Raw genomic sequence first — 21,441 nt, forward strand, 5'->3', positions numbered from 1 at the left:
ACCGACGATGAGTCCTTTTTCCAAATGAGTCACACGGTTGGCCCGAGTGAATATGTGCGTGTAGAATACGCTTCCATTATGTTTGTTCTGTAAATCAACAAGGACATCTAAACATGAAAAAGAATGTTGCAGGGGGAAGCTTATGGTAAAAACTTACCGAACGAGAAAGTCCTTTCCAAGTATCTTGCTGTTGTGTTTAATGTTGACGGTAACGAAGTCGGAAGCGACTCTGACCTATGAGATTTTTCTGTCCCCGAGCGCTATTAGCGGACACACTACGAATTTAACCGTCAAGTGGCTTTCACTTTTGCCTAGCTGGAAGCAGCCGCTCTGAATCTGTACAGCGACATCCTTTTGAACCACTTCGGATTCATGAACTATACACTATAATTATATTATACAATGGATTTTTTCATAACGTTTACTATTCCCTAAAATCACGAACCGTTCCAATGGTTAATGATTGTGTAGAACTAGGGGAAAGTAATAAAAACATGAACGACAGCGAGCAGGATAAATTCGAAGATTTGAACAATCAGTTAAGTCAGCTGTTGCGGGGTAACACATAACGGGCGCGTTCATCCGAGGTGAGATATAATTTCAAACTGTAACTGTAACTGGTGCCCGACGTCGACAAAAATCAGTCGTTAGTTTTCTGAGATTTTTTCTGCAGAAAACTAAAATATTTAGAAGTGTCAAACAATCAAAAACAAATCTATCAGTGCAGCCAGTTTTAGCACAATTTCATCAAAGTATGCTGTCACTCTGACAGTGTACCTTTATGGGTGTACCTGGGTCATAAAATGTGTCCTCAAAAAATCGTCAGAGCATTCCGTATTAACATATTTGTATTTGGTAACCTGGCAGATTGCTGAATCAATTTCCGGATGATTTGATGTGGAAAGGTGAAGACATTTTCTAAAAAGGCCCATACGTAATAATATTGATCTTATTATATCTTATTATATGAAAATCGTGATTTTTTGGTAAGAAAAAAGAAATCGGTATTTTTAGTAACATTATTGGTATTGAAATTAAAAATCGGTTTAAATATCGATAAATCGGTATATTCTGCAACACTGTTTTGGGGTTCATCTACGTCAAAACAATGTTTTTGACAAATTGGAATGAACTCTTGAAGTTCATACCCAGTAAACGAAACGGCGAATAGCCAGATTAAAACAGATGCCGGCTAGCGGTAGGCTACTGGAACTATGTTATAGGCTACCCGCCGTAACTTTATTTCATATTCCCCACTCGAAGTTCATCCAAATGGTGAAAAAGTATGGAGAATCGAGGTAAAATAGGACAGGGGAATACAGAGTAAAATGGGCAGCTCGAAGAATTTTTGATTTTTTCAATAGTTAGAGACACCAAATTAACGTGACAGTATTCAGAATTGATCCAGCGATGAAAACGGAAGCTGTTCTGCATATAAATTTTTTTGACGAGAAAGGTCTATTCTCTCACCGATAAAACGACAAAAAGCAGCTTTAAATTTCACTCGGTCTTAGTAGCGATGCATTTTGAAAGAAAAATGTTGGCTTACCTTTTTAAGGATTAATAAGTGTGAAAGTCTTCTAAAATAGCAGTTTTTATCAATCTATAAGCGAAGTTTGGTAACTACTGACATAATAGCAATTCTATTCGGATTCAGATTTTATATGTTAAAACTACATGAATATTCCACAAATTATAAACTGCTGTTCACTTCGTTTAAAGTTACCCTTTATGCAGTATGTACGATAAAACGATTATTAGCCTAGACAAATAATGGACGTTTAACCCGCCCCACGTCATCATTTCTCCCTCTTGACGGCGGTACTTTTTCATGCTCAACAACATATTGCACCTATGAATGTCAGATTACACCATCTGAGTTCGAAATCCCTCCACAGGATATTTGACACCAGACAGTCAGAAAAGCTAATAACTTTTTACAATCTTCTCATATCATCTTGCACTTTTCAACTACTTGAACATTTGCAGCGCCACCTAGTGGTAGAAATTTGAAATCGTAATTTCTCTCCAATTAATTTCAACACAGGCTGATTTATCTCAACTTTCGAAAAGCATCTCAGTGTGGTTCGAAGTAGAACGGGCACCGTGATACTGGGAATTTTCTTGTTTTGGTCATCCCACTCTACAGCTGTTTATACCGGTTCAATTATTGGGGCCCGCGAAGTAAACAACCCATTCGAAACCTCGAGAAACGCACAGTAATCGGAATTCTAGTCGGTATGCTGTTTGACCAAATGCTGATGAAACTCCATTAATGTGTTTTGATTGACGACTCTGCAATAGTCGCTTCGGAAAACATTCCTTTGCTCAAATTTTACGTGGATTAGATTTTTTTGATTTGGCAAGGGATCTGTTCCTGTGGCCATAAACCAGTGTTTTGTGTCAGGTAACGCTCAAAATTTTCACGGATCAGGAAGCTATTTTTTATTTGGAATGTAATCTGTTCTTGTGACTAGATAAACCTGCGTTTTTGTGAAATATAACTCTATGAATTCGGAAGTGAAGGAATTTTCTCAAAAGATGAACTTATTGGATTCATTGTAGACTTAGCCAGCTGCCATTACAGCAGGGATGTGCTACAATGATACGATACTGGAGTCTAATTCATCCTGAAAGGGCAGAAATCAGCAAATTGTCCCCAGCTCCGTCGAGTAGCGAAGCATTGGGCGATAGTTAAGCGGATGCTGTAGATGAAGAGCAAGCTACAGTGGACTTGGTCGTATGAAGAATTGGTGGAATCAGCCGGGCAAGACTGTGACTGATGACAGTGTGCACCGGATGAACATCAACAGAAAAGTGCGTGGATTTCTTCGAATTTACGATGAAAAATAAAATTGTATTACCTTTGTTTCGTTCTTAGAAAATTATTCGATTGCTAGAAAGATTAAGCAAATATACGCATTTGAAAGGGTTACATCTAATAAAACTTGCCTTCATTGTTAGTGGCAAGGTCTGAAATTTTCCTTACTATAGAGGAAAAAGATATGCGATAAACTGCTTGTAAAAACAAGCGCTAACTTCAAACTCTAGTTGGTTACCATAAAAATCGAAGTTCTCCAGCCACAGCTGCAGATTTCCAGCCAGATCAACAACTTACTGGCCATGTTAGTCACAAAAAACAATTGCATATTTCTTGGGAACAGCTCAGCAACCCCTCGCAACATAAGACTTCGACACTAACTGATAAAATGAAACACTGAATTTGCGCCAAATCGGCGCGTTGTGTCAAATTGAGAAATAAAGCGCGCCAAATCCATGAAATTAGAATATATCATATGAACCCTGAAAATGATCGAAAAAATGATCGCTATCCTCTCCATGCATTTAATATTTAGAAACAAAAATTATTAGGATTTGAAATTTAATCCTTTGTTTGAAATGAAATAAAATAATTTGTGGTTTCGAAATAAAGTAACCACAAGTTTGTTCAAGTAACCAATTCAAGTTCCATGTTTTTCCGGCATGATTTTTTGTGTGATTCTAGAAAACAAAAATTAATACTCCCATAAAAAGCCACTAATGGCAGCTAAACCCTACACCGAGGCACTAACACCGAGTAAACACCAGGACAAAATGAGTCCCGACAGTTATAATCTGTTTGGAATTTTTTAAGAAAGTACTATAACTGAAATAAGCAACAATTGAAAAAAAAAACCTGTTTTAATCCACCTAGAGGTGCAATTGTGCCTTTCTCATTTCTCCAAACTATGATTTAATAGCTGGTTCGTACAATATAACTTTATGGAAATGTCTTTCATTCTTATTACACTTGGTAAGTATATATAAGAGCACCTTTTTGCATTCATCGCGGTATCGGTTTGAATCGGAGTTTTCTATGTGATCGACCTCCACAACCCGTAACTCCGGTGCTGGAAGTCGGATGGAGATGGAATTTAATATCAGTTTCTGGGGACGCAACACCTTTCATTTGAGACTAAGTTGATCAAATCTAGCCATTTTCGAGAAACCAATATAACCGTTATTCTGACTTTGGATGCTTCCGGATCCGTCGATGGTGGCCAGTGTGGCCAAAGAGACTTTGAATGACTGTTGGGGACCTAAATCTACAAATTCAACAGTTGTGTTTACATTTTGGAAAAAAAAAAAATCACCTTTTTACATTCATCGCAGAATTCGTTAGAATCGGGATTTGCTGCGTGATCGTACGTATCACCCTGTAATTCAGGAACCAGAACTCGGATCCACACAAAATTCAACAGCAGCTGATGGACCTTTCATTTAAAATTAAGTTTGTCAAAATCGGTTCAGAAAATTCCGAGAAACCGATTTGGAAAAATCAACAAATTTTGTTTTGTAACCATACTCTTCAACTCGTAATCCGGAACAAGATGTCGGTTGAAAATGAAATTCAATAGCAACCTATGGGAATATTATACCTTTCATTTGAATCTTAGTTTGTAAAAATCGGTTCAGCCATCTTCGAGTAACCGATGTGGACATTTTGTTAACAAATCCGCACATACACACACATACATACACACATACATACATACACACAGATATTTTGCGATCTCGGCGAACTGAGTCGAATGTTATATGAGACTCGACCCTCCGGGCCTCGGTTAGAAAGTCGGTTTTGGGAGCAATTGCATAACCTTTCTATATAAGAAAGGCAAAAGAATAATATTTAATTAGCTTAATAAGCATGAGTTCAATGTTATCTTCATGTGATTATAATTTGCAAAGGTTGGTGGAATGCGTTTGAACGTGTAGCGAATGGGGGTTTAGTAAAGTGGGTGTGGAGGATGCGTCAGAAATCCTTCATCTTATTTCGGTATACGGGGTGGATGAAGGAAATCTGGGCGTGAGGGTGATCCAAGAAGAGGGGAGTGATGAAGGAGGGAGGTGTAAGGGCAAGGTGGGGAGGGGGGGGGGAAGGGGCAGCTACGCAATACTCAACTGCATATTTTGCCTTCCATTTGAGACTTGGTTTGAGAAAATCGGTTCAGTCATCACCGATGAACCGATGTGACTTTAATTGTGGAATATGCCCGGAATTCCGGACTTCCGGAATCGTCGATAGTGGACAATATATTCAAAGAATGTTTGATTGGCAATCAGTGATCTAGATCTACGATTAGAAGTAATTTGGTGACCATTTCAATAGTTTTTAGCCTCTGAGGTATTACGATTGTACCGATTTATATGGGAAATTCCAGTGTATCCTTACTAACACCCCTGTAACTCCGGAAGCAAGAGTCAGAACCGAATGAAATCCAGCAGCAGTCAATGGCATTACTGTATCTTTCATTTGAAATTAAGTTCGTAAAAATCGGTAGAGAATTCGTTGTGGAATGGGTGTGATATTAGCTTAGGAACTTGGCGGGTTCCCCGAGGGCGTCATGAACCGTCATAGGTGGCCAATGTGGTCAAAGCTGCTTTGATTGATCATTAGTGATCCAGACCCGCAAACTAGAGTAATGTTACATCAATTTTAATATGTTTTACATCATTTGAACATTATGGTGGTACCAGTTTATATGGGAATTTGCTGTGTGACCGCACTCTTCAACCCGTAACTCCGGAACCGGAAGTCGGATCAACTAAAAATTCAATAGCAGCTTATGGGAGCGTTATACCTTTCAGATGAAACTAAGTTTGCGAATATCGGTTCAGCCATCTCTGAGAAAATTGTGTGAGTTTAAATGACACACACACACATACACACACATACACACACACATACATACACACACACAGACATTTGCCGATCTCGACGAACTGAATCGAATGGTGTATGATACTCGGCCCTCCGGGCCTCGGTTAAAAAGTCGATTTTTACAGTGATTGCATAGCCTTTCTTTATATGAGAAAGGCAAAAACGATTGAACGTAAAAAAAGACAATTTTAGTCGTTAGAATTCGGAAGTTTCACTTTTCTTTCTATTGATTTACAAAGCAAACCAGCTCGATGATGCGTTTAAAAGAAGCAACATGAAGCTCGCTTGTTAGGGGGCATGTAGCGACCTGAATTTTTCTTCGGTATCTTCTTCTGAGAAAATTTTAAATTTATATTTTTCGAGAACAATTAAACCATGATGAAAGCGATCGTTTTTGGCATTCCGAAGGCTATTTTGAGTGTTGAGAAGTATCTGAAACTTTTTTGGTAATTTCCCATATTATCTTCAGTAACTTCAAGTTTCTTGCGGCACATCACGCTAGACTACGTGTTCGCCTACAGAGCTAGCGTCAATCCGACGCTAGCATTTTCCTGGCACTAAGTTAGTGTCCAATTCTGATGAGACGAAGTCTTAACGCAAATTCCATAACTCGTCCAGTTTCTAGTTTCACACCCAATGCTAACTTTTCTAAAGTAATCCATCACAAATTAGTTCGTTATAACAAGAACTCCCGACAAAGTTACCCACTTGAGCAACTTGCCACTTTGATGATCTTTAGTCACTCCGGTCAAACTCCTATCAGCTACGCTCGGTAGCAGAAATATCATCCACCCTCTCCCTCTAATTACACTTTTTCGGAATTGTTTGATCGGCCAAGTGGAAACAAATCGATTGAAAATTGCGACCTTTCATCCCATCCCACCCATCGTTCTCCGTTCCATCATCCAACAACAATCCGTTGCCGTAACAAAAATCGATGAATCACCCGGCATTTTTTTCGTTATTTATATTTACGCAAATAACCAGCCAGTCAGCCAGTCACTTGAAGCGGGCTTGATTCTTAATGTTCATATCAAAAAGTAATTAATTCAAATGCTTATTTACATAGAGCTGCTTTTTATTTGTTTGTGTTTGTGTGGGTGTTTGTTCCCGTTGGTTGAGTGGAAAATCCTTGGATTCTTTCCCCCGGCTAAGTGAAGTCAGGCACAAGAAACACGACGACTCGCGCTTTAATTTGAAACGATGCTATTTGCTCCGTTCTTTGAGCTTTTTTGATTACAATCTTGCACGATGGTGTCTTGCAGGCGGAGTGGGAGAAAACTTTGCCATGGAATTAAAAAAAAATTCTGCTTACTTGGGAATTTGAGTTGCGCTAATTATGCGACTCGGTTGAAGATTTGATTTTTTTCTCTTGCAATAACTTTAATTAGTCCAACGAAACATCAAAAAATGGACAAATTGACATAATGGCTAAATTTGCAATTTAGCAGTAGAGGAGAGGAAGAAAATTTGCTTAAAAAACGAAAACAACATCCGCTGCTCGGATCGCTCAATCCAACCCCCCCCCCCTTACCACACAAACAGAAAACTGATCCGGAAACGAGACAACACTAGCAAAAAGTTCAAAGAACCGGCACCGGAATCCGCTCCAGAATCATCAGCCAGTTCGTCCGTGCGGAACCGTGCGCACTGAATGCAAAAGGGCTCGTCCAACTCGCCCCCCGACTTCATCGAGAATTCGATGGCTCAAAGGACGAACAACTCGGCTGAAATGTGACATAATTAAATTTTTATCATCAAATTACGTTAAATTTTGTTTTTGCCTGTTTTTGGCGTTCTTGTTGTGCGCTTCACGGTCCGGTTGACGGTTTGGCGGTGCGGTAACCTTGGGCGAAAAGGCATATCCGGTGGTCAGCCCGAAAAAAAACCCGATGGTGGCTGATGTTGACCGTTGGTTCGAGCTTATGTTACGTGTTTTAGCGATGGGTTTTATTCGTTGTCATTTATGATGTGCTATCTAAGTTTTCATATGACTAAATATAGTAGAGGAAAGTCGCAGGGAAGGTGCCTGAGACCACATTTCTTCTTATATTACAATAATGATCGTCGCATGCCAATATGGAAAACTTGAAGTTTATTCGACTATCCCTTTAATTCTGTTGTTCCAGTTGCAGCGGGCCGTGATTCTGATTGTGATATTGAGTGTACGGTTAAGATTTGGAGGTGTGCAGATATTATGATCGCGTGGGAACGAGCGTTTGTATGTTCGTGTTAGAAACCGCGTTTATAATCTTATAAGTGTTAATAGTTCACTTAATCACCCCGGCTTTGCATGTATGCGAGATCGCCAACCTAGGTGTGTGTGAATGACCGCGAAGGCTTCGAGCGTTTATATGTTGACTCGTTTGACTGCGAGGGCGTTTGTATGCCACGTGTGCTAGTGTAAATGTAACTTAGCGTCCATTGTATGACCGTGCGCTCATTTGCATATTAGCGTTGGCTCTTCAATTCTCTCGCGGCTCGCGAGACTGATGTTTAATTTTGAGTGTTCGATTCAGATGCTAGTCAGATGCTAGAACAGAGTGCCCAAGTAACAATTGAAGTTTTATAGCATGCTACAAGTGCAATCTAAGTTTTATGAGTGGCTATAAAACTACCATAAATCCTCAATTGTTACTAGGGTGAGCTCCTCCAAATCACAATGGTTCCCGACAACATCGCCCAGAAACTTGTTGTTAGGTGTATGTCAGCGTCATTTTTATTGTTGGAGAGTGATCTAACGAAAGGTATGAACCTAGGCTGCTAGGACTAAAGGTAGGGGCTTCCCGATCGATCCATGTCCGCGTGGGAACGGATGTTGGTATAATCGCGCTTTAGAGAACGCATTTAAAAATTCGCAAGTGCTATTATATTAACTTGATCAAAATGGCGCTTTATATATGCGAGTTCTCGGTCGTAGTTGTGCGCGATTGATTGCGATTGGAGGTTCGCATGTGTAACCAAGTTTGTATTATCGCAAAGGATACAAGCATTTCTATGTAAACGTGTTCGATCGCGTAAGCGGTTTTATGATGCATATTCCAGCATATTTTTGAAAGCTTTTTAATGTTTGTACCCGTCATTGTGATGTTTGATTTTGAGTATATACGGTTCGGATGATTTGCAATCAGATTTGCGTTATCGGGAATTGCTCGAGTGTTTGTATGTTATTGCGCGCGATTTTTCCATCACATAGGTGCTTGTATGTCGCGTATGCCAGGGGCTTTGTAGTTTCGCGTGTACCTTCCTATAACCGTGTGATCGTTTGCATATTCACGTCTATTTACTTAGGATAATCGACACATAAATCATACATTCTTTCAGTAAAGGTTAGATCGTACGAGACTCGTATATTTTAATAAAAAAAGATTCGATATTATGTCAGTCATGCGCTGAACAGAAAAAAATAATTGAAATGAAAGATGAGAAAGGTAAAAATCAATAGCACAGTTTGACATTAGTATTCCGAATCCCGAACAAACGAAAAGCCCATAATACCCCTATGGTCATGGGGTTTAACATGGGTGTTCATGGGTTCAATCCATGAAAACACCATCACCATGGTCCGGTAGATCCCATTTAAAATACCATATGTTGGTGTATTTATGGGTTATTGAGACCATTTTTTGGTGTCTTGATGGTTGTGAATTTTGTCACGGACCATGTTTAAGGTATTTTCAAGGGGCTATGTGGTTTTTGCACCCATGAGTATTTGCTCGGGATGCCATATAATGGAATTTGGTTGGCCTCCCAGTCTCCTCTATGCAACATTCTGTTAGAGATCAATATAGACACATGGAAGAGCAACAATTATTTTCAATAGAATATAAATGGCCATTTTCCCAGTTGACGTTTAAAGTAGTATTGTTCGAAAATGCTTGCAATACCATCAATCCATTCAGCCTATGGGAGGGATTTACATACGCTATTAACCCTTAAATGCGCAATGTTGTTTTAAAACGCCATTGCAAAAAACATCTCAAAATTATATACAGTAACGTATTGAAGCTGTGAAACAATTTTCAGAAAATTTAAAGAAAAATTGGTTTGCGCCTTTAAGGGTTAAAGTTGTCCATATTACTGATACAATTTGCAATTCAATGCAAACTAAGCCAAATTCGAGCAAAAGAAAGGGGAATCGAAAAGATTTCCCAGTTTTGTCAGTCTAAAATACACCAAGGAACGGATAAAAACGAGTCACCACTGTTTAAGTTTTACGAAAAAGATTTTAGAGAATCTAGAAAAATAAAATATGAACGATGAAAAATCATTACACGTTGGATTCGAATTTTCGGCGGATTAGACTCTGTGGTATCTGCGATTGGGCGGCTGGTTATCACGACATCGAGCATATTGTCTGGACGTGCGCTGAACATTGTGTTGCCAGTTCTCAGGATTAAGAGAATTAATGTTCATATTGTTAATAAACAACAACGTTCATGAACAGTTTTAACACTAGATTCAGGTCAGTTTGGCTCGTTGACATTAGTGAAGCTGATAATTAGAGCTATTAGTTTGCTTTTAGCAGTTTTCAAAATTATCGGTACAATTGGAAGTAATGCAGTCAGAATTATTTGATTCCGCCGGTGTCAGTTGCTGACCGGAGTACGAGCAATGTTAGTGAAGATCGGGTAAGCAATCCCTTGGGATTTCTTGTCGTAAGCAGACGTCAGCTTTTTGTTCGGAGCGGCTCAAAACAGAGTCCGTCTCGGAACGGGTGATTGCAAAAAAAATTGGTGACTCTCTTAGCTATTTCAACCGCACCATGTCAGCTATTTCAACCGCTGCGAGTCACTCTTTTAACATACATTTTCTGGGCCTCGATTGAAGAGTTGAGTTTTTGATTAAGGTTAATTAAGATAAAGCCTAAAGCTGTTTCCTGATCCTGATGCATCAATGCAAACGAAAATACCTTTCAATCTACCACTCCTTTCGCCTACCATCAAACGTCACACCAGTCAACTCATATACGCCCACTCGAACCATCGAACCCAATCGAACCGAAACCGGATGGCTGGCCATCTGAGCCACAGCCTTGAAATTGCCACACAAAATCCACTGCCCTCCTAATCAACAATTCCACTCAGCTTTCTTCAGCGTCGACTTCGTAAATAGGTATGCCGGTTGTTGCTGTTGGCAACCTTTTCGTTTCAGAAAGGGAAAATTTGAAACCATTCCCCCATCCCTACCCCTGTCCGTTGGTAGCAGCTTTTCTTTCGCCTGACGGCAAATAGGTTCGAGAAGACCAAATATCGATTTAAAAGTCAATCGGCAACACCACTCCTTTTCTTTTTCAATAGCGAAGGCGGTAGTCGAAAAGTGAAAAGGGAGGAAAGGGGTGATGTAACCGGTTTCTATAGGATTGCCTATCCCCGAACTCTGCTAGGGGTGAAATCGTCATTTCGGGGAAATTGAAGATGAACTGAAATGGGGGAAGGGTCCTCGTGCCAAGAAGGTGATCCCTCAATTTTACTCCTCAATAGCGGTGATAATGGAAATCAGGTAAATTGGTTTTTCCTTTGGGTCGAAGGTTTGTGCTTGATGGTTTGGCAGTGATGCTATCTGTTTCATCAATAAAAGATTTCAATTTGAATTTTTCGACAAGTACTTTCAAAGTTGAAATATCGCAACACAGTAAACGTGCTATCAAATCTCTTGAAATTTTACGAATAAAAACTGATTTTTTTCAGGAAGTTTTGTGTATGTATTAGACATAGCTTGTGAGCATTAAATCAGCATTTAATGTATTATTGTATGTTTGCCTGTAATACTGGTATAAATTTAATTCTCATATTATATTTGAGCAGGGATAGCCGACAGGAAAATGCACCGCTAGGTCTGTGCTATTCAGAATTGGTTCATTGCAAAACCGTTAGAGCTAACACCTTCTACGTTTCGAAACTAGGTTGTATGCATGGTGTAACTATAACATACGCAGAAAGCTTTTCTCTATAATTGCACTGCAAGCCAGTGGAGACTAAACATCTTTTAACATCTTAGGGTTCTCCAGATCGCCAGAAAGTCGTCATCGTCCAGGCTGTCACCGCCGCTGATTTTCTTGGTGGTTACGCTTTTCTTGAGATTGCTAACAGTATTATCTTTCTTTAAGCAAAAACAGTTTGGTGGCATTGTTTCACGCAGTGACTGAATCAATCATATTGATCCTCGTCGTTTCTTACTAAAAATGAGTCTAGTGAGATGATGTATCTAAACTAATACTAAAAAAGATCATGGTTGAATCCAATTTTCCCTTTTGGAACTTAATATTGCATAATGGCGGCGTTTGATTCCCTAGCTAAAAGCCAAGAGTTCGTTTTCGTTTTCTCGTCAGTAAACATCAGAGCTTTTGTGTTTGCTTCCCGGGACATCACTCGGGATAAACCAGTTGCTTAAGGCGCTCACATGTGTTGTGTGAACTGTTTGGATTTTCTGTCTACTACTAATGCTAATTTGGATGCTGGTTTAGATACGTCGCCTAACTAGACTCCCAGTTGTTGTTTGTTACTGACGAGATGAAATCGAAACTCAAAAATCAAACTTAATTTAAACACTTTTATCTTTCTTTAAGCAATGTCAGTCTAGTAGCATCTTTGCAGCCGGTGACTGAATCAATCAACTGGATCCTCTTCGTTTCTTACTAGATCTTTGCTATTCAGGAATGACTCAGTGGAAAATCGTTGTAGCTAACACCTTCTACGTCTCGAAATTAGGTTGTTTGTATGGTGTAACTAGACCACACGCAAAAAACTTTTTTCTATAATTATGTTGCCGGTCTGTAAGGCATATACGTTTTCTAATATCTTGGGGCTCTTCAGATCGTCAGAAAGTCGTTTCCGTCCAGGCTGTCACCGCTGTTGATTTCCTGGTGGTTGCGGTTTTTTGAGAATGGTAACATTATTATCTTTTTTCAGGAAAAACCAGTCTAGCAGCATTGTTGTACTTAGTGATTGAATCTCAATCAGCTGGATCAACTTTGTCGTTTGTTACTAACAATAACCTTCAACCCGTGCCACTTGTGGAGTGTGAAGACCCGATTTTATCTACCCCCGATTTTATCAGCTTTTTGACCCGATTTAATTTAGTTTAATTTTATGTAAATTGATTGTTGGTAGTTTGACTCATCAAACTACCAACAATCAATTTACAGAGAAAAAGAACCAAGTAGAATTCGAGTAAATCCTTTCTTGAGCACATTTTTCTTATCTTAGAGATTCGAAAAATGCAAAAAAATTTTTTTTAATTTTTAATTTCAGCCAAATAATCAGGAAAGGTTATGAGGCTATATCTAGGGACTAAAGAAGAATATTTTAAGAGCTTTGGTTTTTTAAAAAGAAAAAAATATGTCCCGATTTTGTCAATGTCCCAAGGGGTGATAAAACGGGTCTTCACTGTATTAACAAGTACCGGACTAAGATTCGTTCACTTTCCATCCCTTTTACTTCTCTATTTCTTCCCGGTTTCTTCCCTCCCTCCTTTCGTTTGTTTGAAACTTCCTATCCTCTTACTCTGTTCCGTCACATTTTTTGTTTTTCCCTTTTTCTTACCTCTTTCTTCCCATTTTCTACTATTTTTCTTACTTCTTCCCACCCTCCCCTTCTTTCTTCCTTTTTTCTTCCTTCAATCTCCCTCTTTCTTCCCTCTTCCTTACCTGTTTCTCTATCTTATCTTCTTTTTCTCTCTTCTTTCTCACTTCCTTCTTCTATTCTTTCTTATTGCGTCATTTTTGCCTTCTATTTCTTTCTTCTTTTTATTGCCTTCTTTATTACTTCTGGCTACATTCTTCCTTTTCTGTTCCTTCCCACTTGTCCTTTTTTCTACGTTCTCTCACACCTCTTCATACTTTCTTTATACTGCTTTTTTATTTTTCTTTCTTCTTTCTACCGTATCTCTAAGCACTTTCTTCCTTTTGCTTTCCCTCTTCTTTGTCCTTTTTTCTTTTCTTTTCCTTCTCTCTTCCTTCATTCTACTTTTGATCTTACCTCTTTCTTTTCCTTCTTTCCATTTTCTCCTCCATATTTTCCTCTTTTTGCTTTCTTTCTTACTTCTTCCAATCCTCTCACTTGCTTTTTCCCACATTCTAAGTTATTTTACACCTTCTTTTTATTGCCTTCTTTATTACTTCTGTCTAAATTTTTCCTTTTTCTGTTCCTTCCCACTTGTCCTTTTTTCTACGTTCTCTCACACCTCTTCATACTTTCTTTATATTGCTTTTTTATTTTTCTTTCTTCTTTCTACCGTATCTCTAAGCACTTTCTTCCTTCTGCTTTCCCTCCTCTTTCCCTCTTTCCTTTTTCCTTTTTTTCCTTCTCTCTTCCTTCATTCTACTTTCGATCTTACTCTTTCTTTTCCTTCTTTCAATTTTCTCCTCCACATTTTCCTCTTTTTGCTTTCTTTCTTACCTCTTCCAATCCTCTCACTTGCCTTTTCCCACATTCTAAGTTATTTCACACCGGTTCCTACCCGTTTCCTTTCCTCTTTTTCTCTTCCTTTCCTCTTCCTACTTTTCCCACCTTTTACGTTTATTCGCACCTTTTCCTTCCCGTTTCCTTTACTCTTATCTTCTTTCTACTTTCTTTTGTACCTTTCCTTTTCATTTTTCCTTCGTTTTCCTTTATTTTGCCAACACTCTTTCTTCTTCTTTCCCTTGTTATTTATCCTCTGACTTCTATCATCTTTCTGCTCACTTCTTTTCTTTTACGTTTTCTTTTCTGTTTTTTCTTCCTTCCCTTTTCCTCCCACTTTCTTCCCTCTTCTTTGTCTTGTTCTCATTCCTCTACCTTCCCTCTCCATTCCTTCTTTCTTCCGAATTTCTACCTTCTTTCTTCGCTCTTTTTCCGCTTTTGACTTTCCTTCTTCCCTTTTTCTCTAATTTTTCTTCCATTCTTGCCTATTTCTTTTATTTCTTCTTTTTCTGTCTTTTTTCTTTACTCTTTCTATGTTCCTTTTTGTCTCTTCTAACCTTTTCCTTCTTTTTAATATTTTTCTCAATTTCCTCTATATTCCTTCCATGTTTATTCCTCTCCTCTTTTTTACCCTTTCTGCCCTATTTCTTGCATCTTTCTTCCCTCTTCCTTCCCTCTTTTTCCCTCCTTCTTCCTTACGTTTTCCTACCCACTTCCTATCTTCTTCCTTCCCACTTTTTCCTCCTACCTCCTTTCATATCTCTTTCAACCCTCTTCTTTCTCGCTTCCTTTCCTCTGTTCACTTTTTTCATTTCTTGAGTCTTCCTTTGAACCTCTCTTCCTTTATTCTTTTCCTATTTACCTTCTTCCTCTTTCTAAGCGCTTTACCCAAGTATTCATAAGCATTAAGCCATTGCACTGTATCGGCTATACATTTGCACTAATGTTGCATTGAAACTCCATTGCAGCATTAACAATGTAATAAAGCTCTATATTAGCATCAATAATGCGCAAATGCTCAGCTGAAATATAGCATTAGCGTTTGCTCTATATGCGTATATAAAGCCGATTTAACGCGTACATGCTTCAAGGATCTTTAAAGCATGTAAGCTTTACATGTGCATTTACTGCCATTATAGAGCAAATAGAAAGCCGATATAATGCTAATGGGTTTATTCCTAATGCAACTCTTCTGGAAGATAATATTCGGCTTGTTTCGTTTCAATCGAACATATGCAATATAGTCCAGGGAGCGCACTTACCGTGAAGGACGAGGCAAGGTACCTCAGTTCGAGACGTACTAAAGGTAATTTTCGTAAAACATTCATATCATGTGAGAACGAAAACGTATTAAGGATAACCATTACAATGCATTAGAAGAGAGTCAATTACGGTTTTAAACAGAACGTTTTTTTAAAGATTTTTCCTTTTCGCTCACCATACCGAAAGAAACCATGGCGGACAATGACAACTAACTGAAGCTTTTTAATAGCATTAGTAGTGCCAATATTAGGCTTTCAAATTTGACATTTGCACGCTGGTGCTATATAATAGCATTAATTCTGCAGAAACGAGCTGTCAATCTCCGCACAGTAATAGCACTATATTTCGCCTTTTCTAGCTTAATACCAGCATTATACCAGTATTTAGAGCTTCACGGCACTTTAAGACTGCTTTATATGTGGATCTAAAGCAGATATAAGGCTACTTTATAATGATTATTGGTTACTTGGGTATAAGCTCTTCTTTTTTCGCTTCGCTTTCTACTTTTTTTCTTGCACTTTGTACACTCTTTTTCCGTGTTCCTCCCCTTCTTTCTCTTGCTTTTCTCTTCTTTCCTTCTTCCTACCCGCTTCAGTTAATGCTTACCTCCATTTTCTTTGTGTTTTCCTTTCCTCTTCCATCTTTTTTCTCTTTTGTCACTCCTACTTCCCTTTTCCTGTCCTCATCACACTTTTTTTTTCTTTTTCTGCCATCTTTCTTACCTCTTCCTTTCCTCTTTCTTCCTTATTTCTTCTCTTGCTCTTTCTAATTTCTTTCCTATGTCTTTCTGCTCTCTTCCCTCCATCTTTCTTATCTCTTTATTTCCTCTTTTCCCCCTTCCTTCCCTTTTCTTTCTTTTTTGTGGTGATCAACGATTTTCCAATTTTCAACAAATGAGTGCGTCACATGAAACATGAAATTTTATCGATTCAAAAATTCCAAAGGCGATATGCTTATAATTCCATTGCGAATTTCAGCACTGAGGCAGCCATTATGCTAATTTAAATAATTGTTAAACTTTGTTGATTTGTACCGAAGAACAAGTAAACCATGACGCTGGAAGGTTCAAACCTATTAAGTTTTCGTAACAGTCCACCATCATTAGGACCGACCCTCTCGCTCTCTCTCTTTCTCCCTGAGCTGTGACAGCTCAACTGATTACGCCAGTTTAATTCGACGGAAAATACCAAAGTTAATTAACCGATCATTCTAATCGAAAATTCATCTTTTGCCCCTGAACCATCTGGGGTACCCCGTTCATTACCTCTCGGTTCGTGGGCGAGGGGGAGGAGGGACCGAGTTGACACTTGAAAAACTTTTCAGGGTGTTCGAAAAAGGGCCTGTATTAGTATCAGCCGGTCGGAAAGTTCGTAATTGGACGTTCGTTTCCCTTCCTACCGCGCACGCACCACCATCTCTTCGGCACTGCAAACGGACCGGAACATCATTAATTAACGCAAACAGTTCCTGTTGTTTCGTACAGCAGTGTTTGGCCGTGAACATAACTAGTCCATTTAGCTGCTAGTTCCATGCGGGAAGTTGTCAATCCTCCCCCGAACGGATTCGACGATTTTCTTTCGATTTGTTTCGAAGCGTAGAGCAACATTGTTGCAGCGCATCGGCTGTCTCGAAGGGATGATTAATTGTGGCCCATGCGCAACCTTCCGAGCCTAACCTGCCGGCGAGGAGGGTATGTGCACCGGGCCGGGGTTTCCGCCCGTGTTGGGGTTCATTTTTCATGCCCACTAATGGACAGGCTGGCTGCCTGCTTTCAATTTCAATCACTTTTCCTTCGTCGCCGACAGACTTTATGGAGTCGTTCATCATTTGAATATCTGCGTAGCCGTGGGATCCGTCGTCTGCTGAGCTCTGATCAATAATTGAACAGCCCAGCCAAGGCCACGGGCCACAACAGGACGAACATGGACAGAAGTTTGCCCCGTTTCCAGTGGGCTGTTTCATGAGCTGTTCAACGGCTGCTAAAACGTGCCCATGAATAAATAAATAAACTTAAGGGTAGTCTCTTGAATGGGCAAGGGGACGGACGGGGTGAGAAGGGATGATGGACAAACTTCCGAATTAGGCTTAATCGGGAAAAGTTGCCACCGCCGATGTTCGATCAGTGAACTGAAGTGCCGAAAGTGATGCGCAGAAAAAAAAAACTAGAGCTCTTCGCAATGTTACTGATTAAATGGGAGGGGAAATAAGCAGCACAACACCGAAAAGAAGCAATATACAATTTGATTCGATTTTGTTGCTATTTTGACTTTGCTGAAATTATTTCTAACAAACAAAAATATGTAATTCAGCAGGCGATCCGCGGTTGTTGCTTATAAAGCAAACTTTTTGTGACGTTTCAATAATCAATCTATTCGATTCGTTTTCCATTATTGCTACAAACAAGCTGCAAATTTCAATCACCAGTGTCAATCAAATGGATGCGTAATTTTGCATTCAGAAATAACAAAACAAAACACGCTGACAGCTAATCGGCGAGTCGTCTCTCGTCGTTACTCGAACGGGTTCTGTGACGATTTCCCGAGGCGTAACCTGTCTTCCGCATTACAAGTCGACATCGTCATCATCATCGTAGTCATTCTGTTTAGTTAGGTGGCCCGCGAGGAGGTTGACACAGAAAAGGGATCAAGACGTTGAATGATGATGATGCTGCTGTTGCCTGTTACTGTTGATGAAAGGGCCCTGTGGTTGACATCTCTCGCAAGCAACTACCGCATGGCACATAGCAGTCAGTCCGTCAGTCACAGTGAAATTAATCAGCGCATCGTCAAGAATTAAACCGGCTTGGGTCGTCGTCGACGTCGCAGCCGCCATCATGCAGGATATTGGCGCTTGTGCCCCAGAAGGGGTGCTTCTTCTGAAGTACATAATCAATTTCAGTGCAAAATATGGCGAGCAGAAGAAGAAACTTGAACCCCCGAAGCAGCGCCCCCTTTCTCTCTCTCTCGCCGACTACCGACTAGTTCACACACTAATGATGATGCCAGAAGAGTTTCCACTTGCCTGTGTGATAGCTTCGTTGCGACACCCGACGGCAGTTGCACGCAGTAGTGGGAATAGCACAAATGCGCGAATACTGTGCACTTGTTTTGTGTTTTGCACTGCTGTGGTGCGCTATTAAAAACAGGCGAATTAACTTCATTATAATTTTAATTACACAGAAGAAAAAAAAAAACAACTAGAAAACCCATTCCCGCATGCTTGCTGCCGTGTCGAAGATCTATCTAAATGGGAACCCTACATACCGAGACAGACAGAGAAAGAAAGATAGAGACAGAGTGAGAGAGAGAGAGTTTTCGTGTCTCGGCGAAACAACAAACTATAGACGGTGGAATATTGCCAGAGGTGATTCACACCGCAGCAATAAAACTTTGGCCGTCATGCGATCTTTGGTTATGGTAGTTTATGGTTCGGGTCGTGGTGGCACATGTTTTGTTTCGAGCGGACTCGGACGAAAATGTTTAGACAAATATGAGAAAGGTTTAATGATATTGCCGTTCCATAGATTTTTGGTCAGATGTCGACGAAGTCATCTAGTCGAACTATTCGGAAATGCTTAGTTGAACTGTAATTGTATTGTATTGTCTTCGATTAAAAAAGGTTACATCGCACAGACTAAAGACTAACTTAAACCTATTTTTAATTTAAACGATTCTTTACTAATATGAAAATCAAACAAATGATAGACACTGTTGAAGCGTTGACAGTAAACATCCAAAGGATTATTCTGGCCGTACTGCGTGCGATGTGTCGAGCGTCGGAAAAAATCAATTCTCCGGAAGGAGCGCAGGAGAGTCTATGTTGTCTGTCAGAAGGTCGAAAATGAAAAGTCGTTGCAGAAAGATCCGTCTGTCTTGCAGCGTAGGGAGATTGATGAGGATACAGCGATCTTCATATGTAGGAAGCTGAAAACGATTTTGCCAGGGTAACCGACGAAGTGCAAACCTGATAAAGTTCTTCTGTACCCTTTCGATACGGTTAATGTGTATGGTGTGATGCGCAGCACAAATAGTAACGCCATATTCTAGAATACTGCGTACCAGTGTAATGTATAGTGTTTTTAGACAATACACATCATTGAAATCACGAGTGTTGCGTTTGATGGGTCCAAGTACAGCGTTGGCTTTAGCTATAACGGAAGAGTAATGTGCGGTAAAGCGTAGCTTACAGTGGAGAATGACACCAAGGTCCTTGACGAATAAGACTCGTTCTACAAGAGCAGAACACATTGAGTATTCGAACTTAATTGGAGTATGTACTCGTGTAAAAGTGATTGTGCTGCATTTTTGAATATTCACGATCATTCCGTTTCTGTCGCTCCAGTAAATGATCCTATCAACGTCCATTTCCAATGCACAACAGTCTACCATAGTTGTTATCACACGGTACATTTTCAGATCATCAGCATACATACTTTAGAAGACCCTCCCCAAGGTTTAGGGGTTTGACGGTATTGCAAACATCATCAAGCATCAATTGCTTTAAGATGGGTACTGCATTACGCCTCGATAGTGGTGCATCGAGGAGACCGAGAGGGCTTATGCGCCTTTTTTATGTTATATCGTCGCTGTTGACAAGCGCCATTTAGCACTTTTCAAGAAAAACGATTTTTAAAGTTTGAGATTGAATATCTTGAAAATTATAAATGGTATAAGCAATTCAAAAAAGACAATTGATGCTTCTATCTATTCTGTATTAATCTCTCAAATATTGGGAAGATCGGTTGACTATGTTGCGAGTTTTTACTATAAATGTAAACAAAAGTCGCGCTCACACGTGTCATAGGCGTGTATTGATGACAAAATTTATATGGCGTGTCATAATCGTGCATGGAAAATTTTCCATACAAAAAAAGCATCATTTATTAACTTTTATTCATATCTTTGGCTTCATTTGGTCTAGAAACAATCTGTGAGATGCATTTTGAAGGAAATGAGTCAGGGAATCTAGAAAAAATAGTTATTTTTGGAAACAGTGTTGCAAAATATACTATATTTCCAGTTTAAAACTTAAACTGCATTATTCTCACAATTCGTGAATTTTTATTTTGAAAAAGGTTTTGCCATTGTGTTTCCCAAATAGTTTCACACATAAAAACTTGTTATACATCAAGATAACTTGAGCCAATCCCCAGACACAGTAGTTTGAAGCAAAATATTTAAATTTTCTCAGCATGTTTCTCGCTATATTTCAATAACCAAGCAGAATGTCAAAATTCTGAAAACGCCATTTTGTAGAGATTTTTTAGTTTAGTAATGTGGCATATCTAACTCATTTTACCCCAAAATGGCGTTTGTCATAAGATAGCACAACAGCGACGATATGCCTTTTCATACTCCGCACCAGCGCATACCAACGCTAAACCACTGGTCTATGGGCGGTGGCGTGGCCGACTGGCGGATCGACGTAGATTTACTTTTGCTGTGTGCCATGTTTACAAATATTGTTCTATTGGTGGTATTCGTGGACGGGGCTCACGGAGGAAGTCATTGTGTGTCCATTTATCGGTCGACTTCGTCATCGTGCATATACCAATTAAATTAATTTAATAATTAAATTAATTTAATAAAGTAGAATAAGTAGAAACCTATTAGTTGTAGCTTTGTGATAATCGTTGTTTTTCGTACTAGTGTTCAACTGTTATGTGCTAGTCGTATGTGTATCTATGTATGTATTCGTCTGAGTATTTGTGACAGTTGGGTCAGGGAATGGATGCAGAACTGACGTATATGACAGAATAGAGGCTAATACTTCTGGTGATCAATCTGAGCATTTAGTTCTATTCATTGGGGAAAGTCGGGCTGGATAAATTAGGGTAAAATAAATTTACCGACGCACGTGAGTCATCCATTCCCGGCCAGCATAGCATGATGAAAGTCTAACAGCATGCAATTGTCGGTAATGATAAATATACAACATTTGCTGCATTTAGACGAGTTTGATTGCATGTTACATGTGTTTTTCTATTCTACTTCATTGGTCTGTTTCTTCTGTGCATCTATTAGTTTGCTTTTCCATTATTTATGTATACCAAAATAGTATTGTTCAATTTATACA

The 21,441-nt window shown here is 39.3% G+C and overlaps 1 protein-coding gene across 13 annotated transcripts in view; it reads left to right on the plus strand.

The window, feature by feature from the left end:
• The window catches only part of LOC131677187 (serine-rich adhesin for platelets), a 945,885-nt gene that overhangs the window by 569,503 nt on the left and 354,941 nt on the right, over positions 1-21,441 (plus strand). The gene's annotated exons all lie outside the window — the stretch shown is intronic.

Source organism: Topomyia yanbarensis, chromosome 1, assembly GCF_030247195.1.
Source record: "Topomyia yanbarensis strain Yona2022 chromosome 1, ASM3024719v1, whole genome shotgun sequence".
NCBI classification, from domain to species: Eukaryota; Metazoa; Arthropoda; class Insecta; order Diptera; family Culicidae; genus Topomyia; species Topomyia yanbarensis.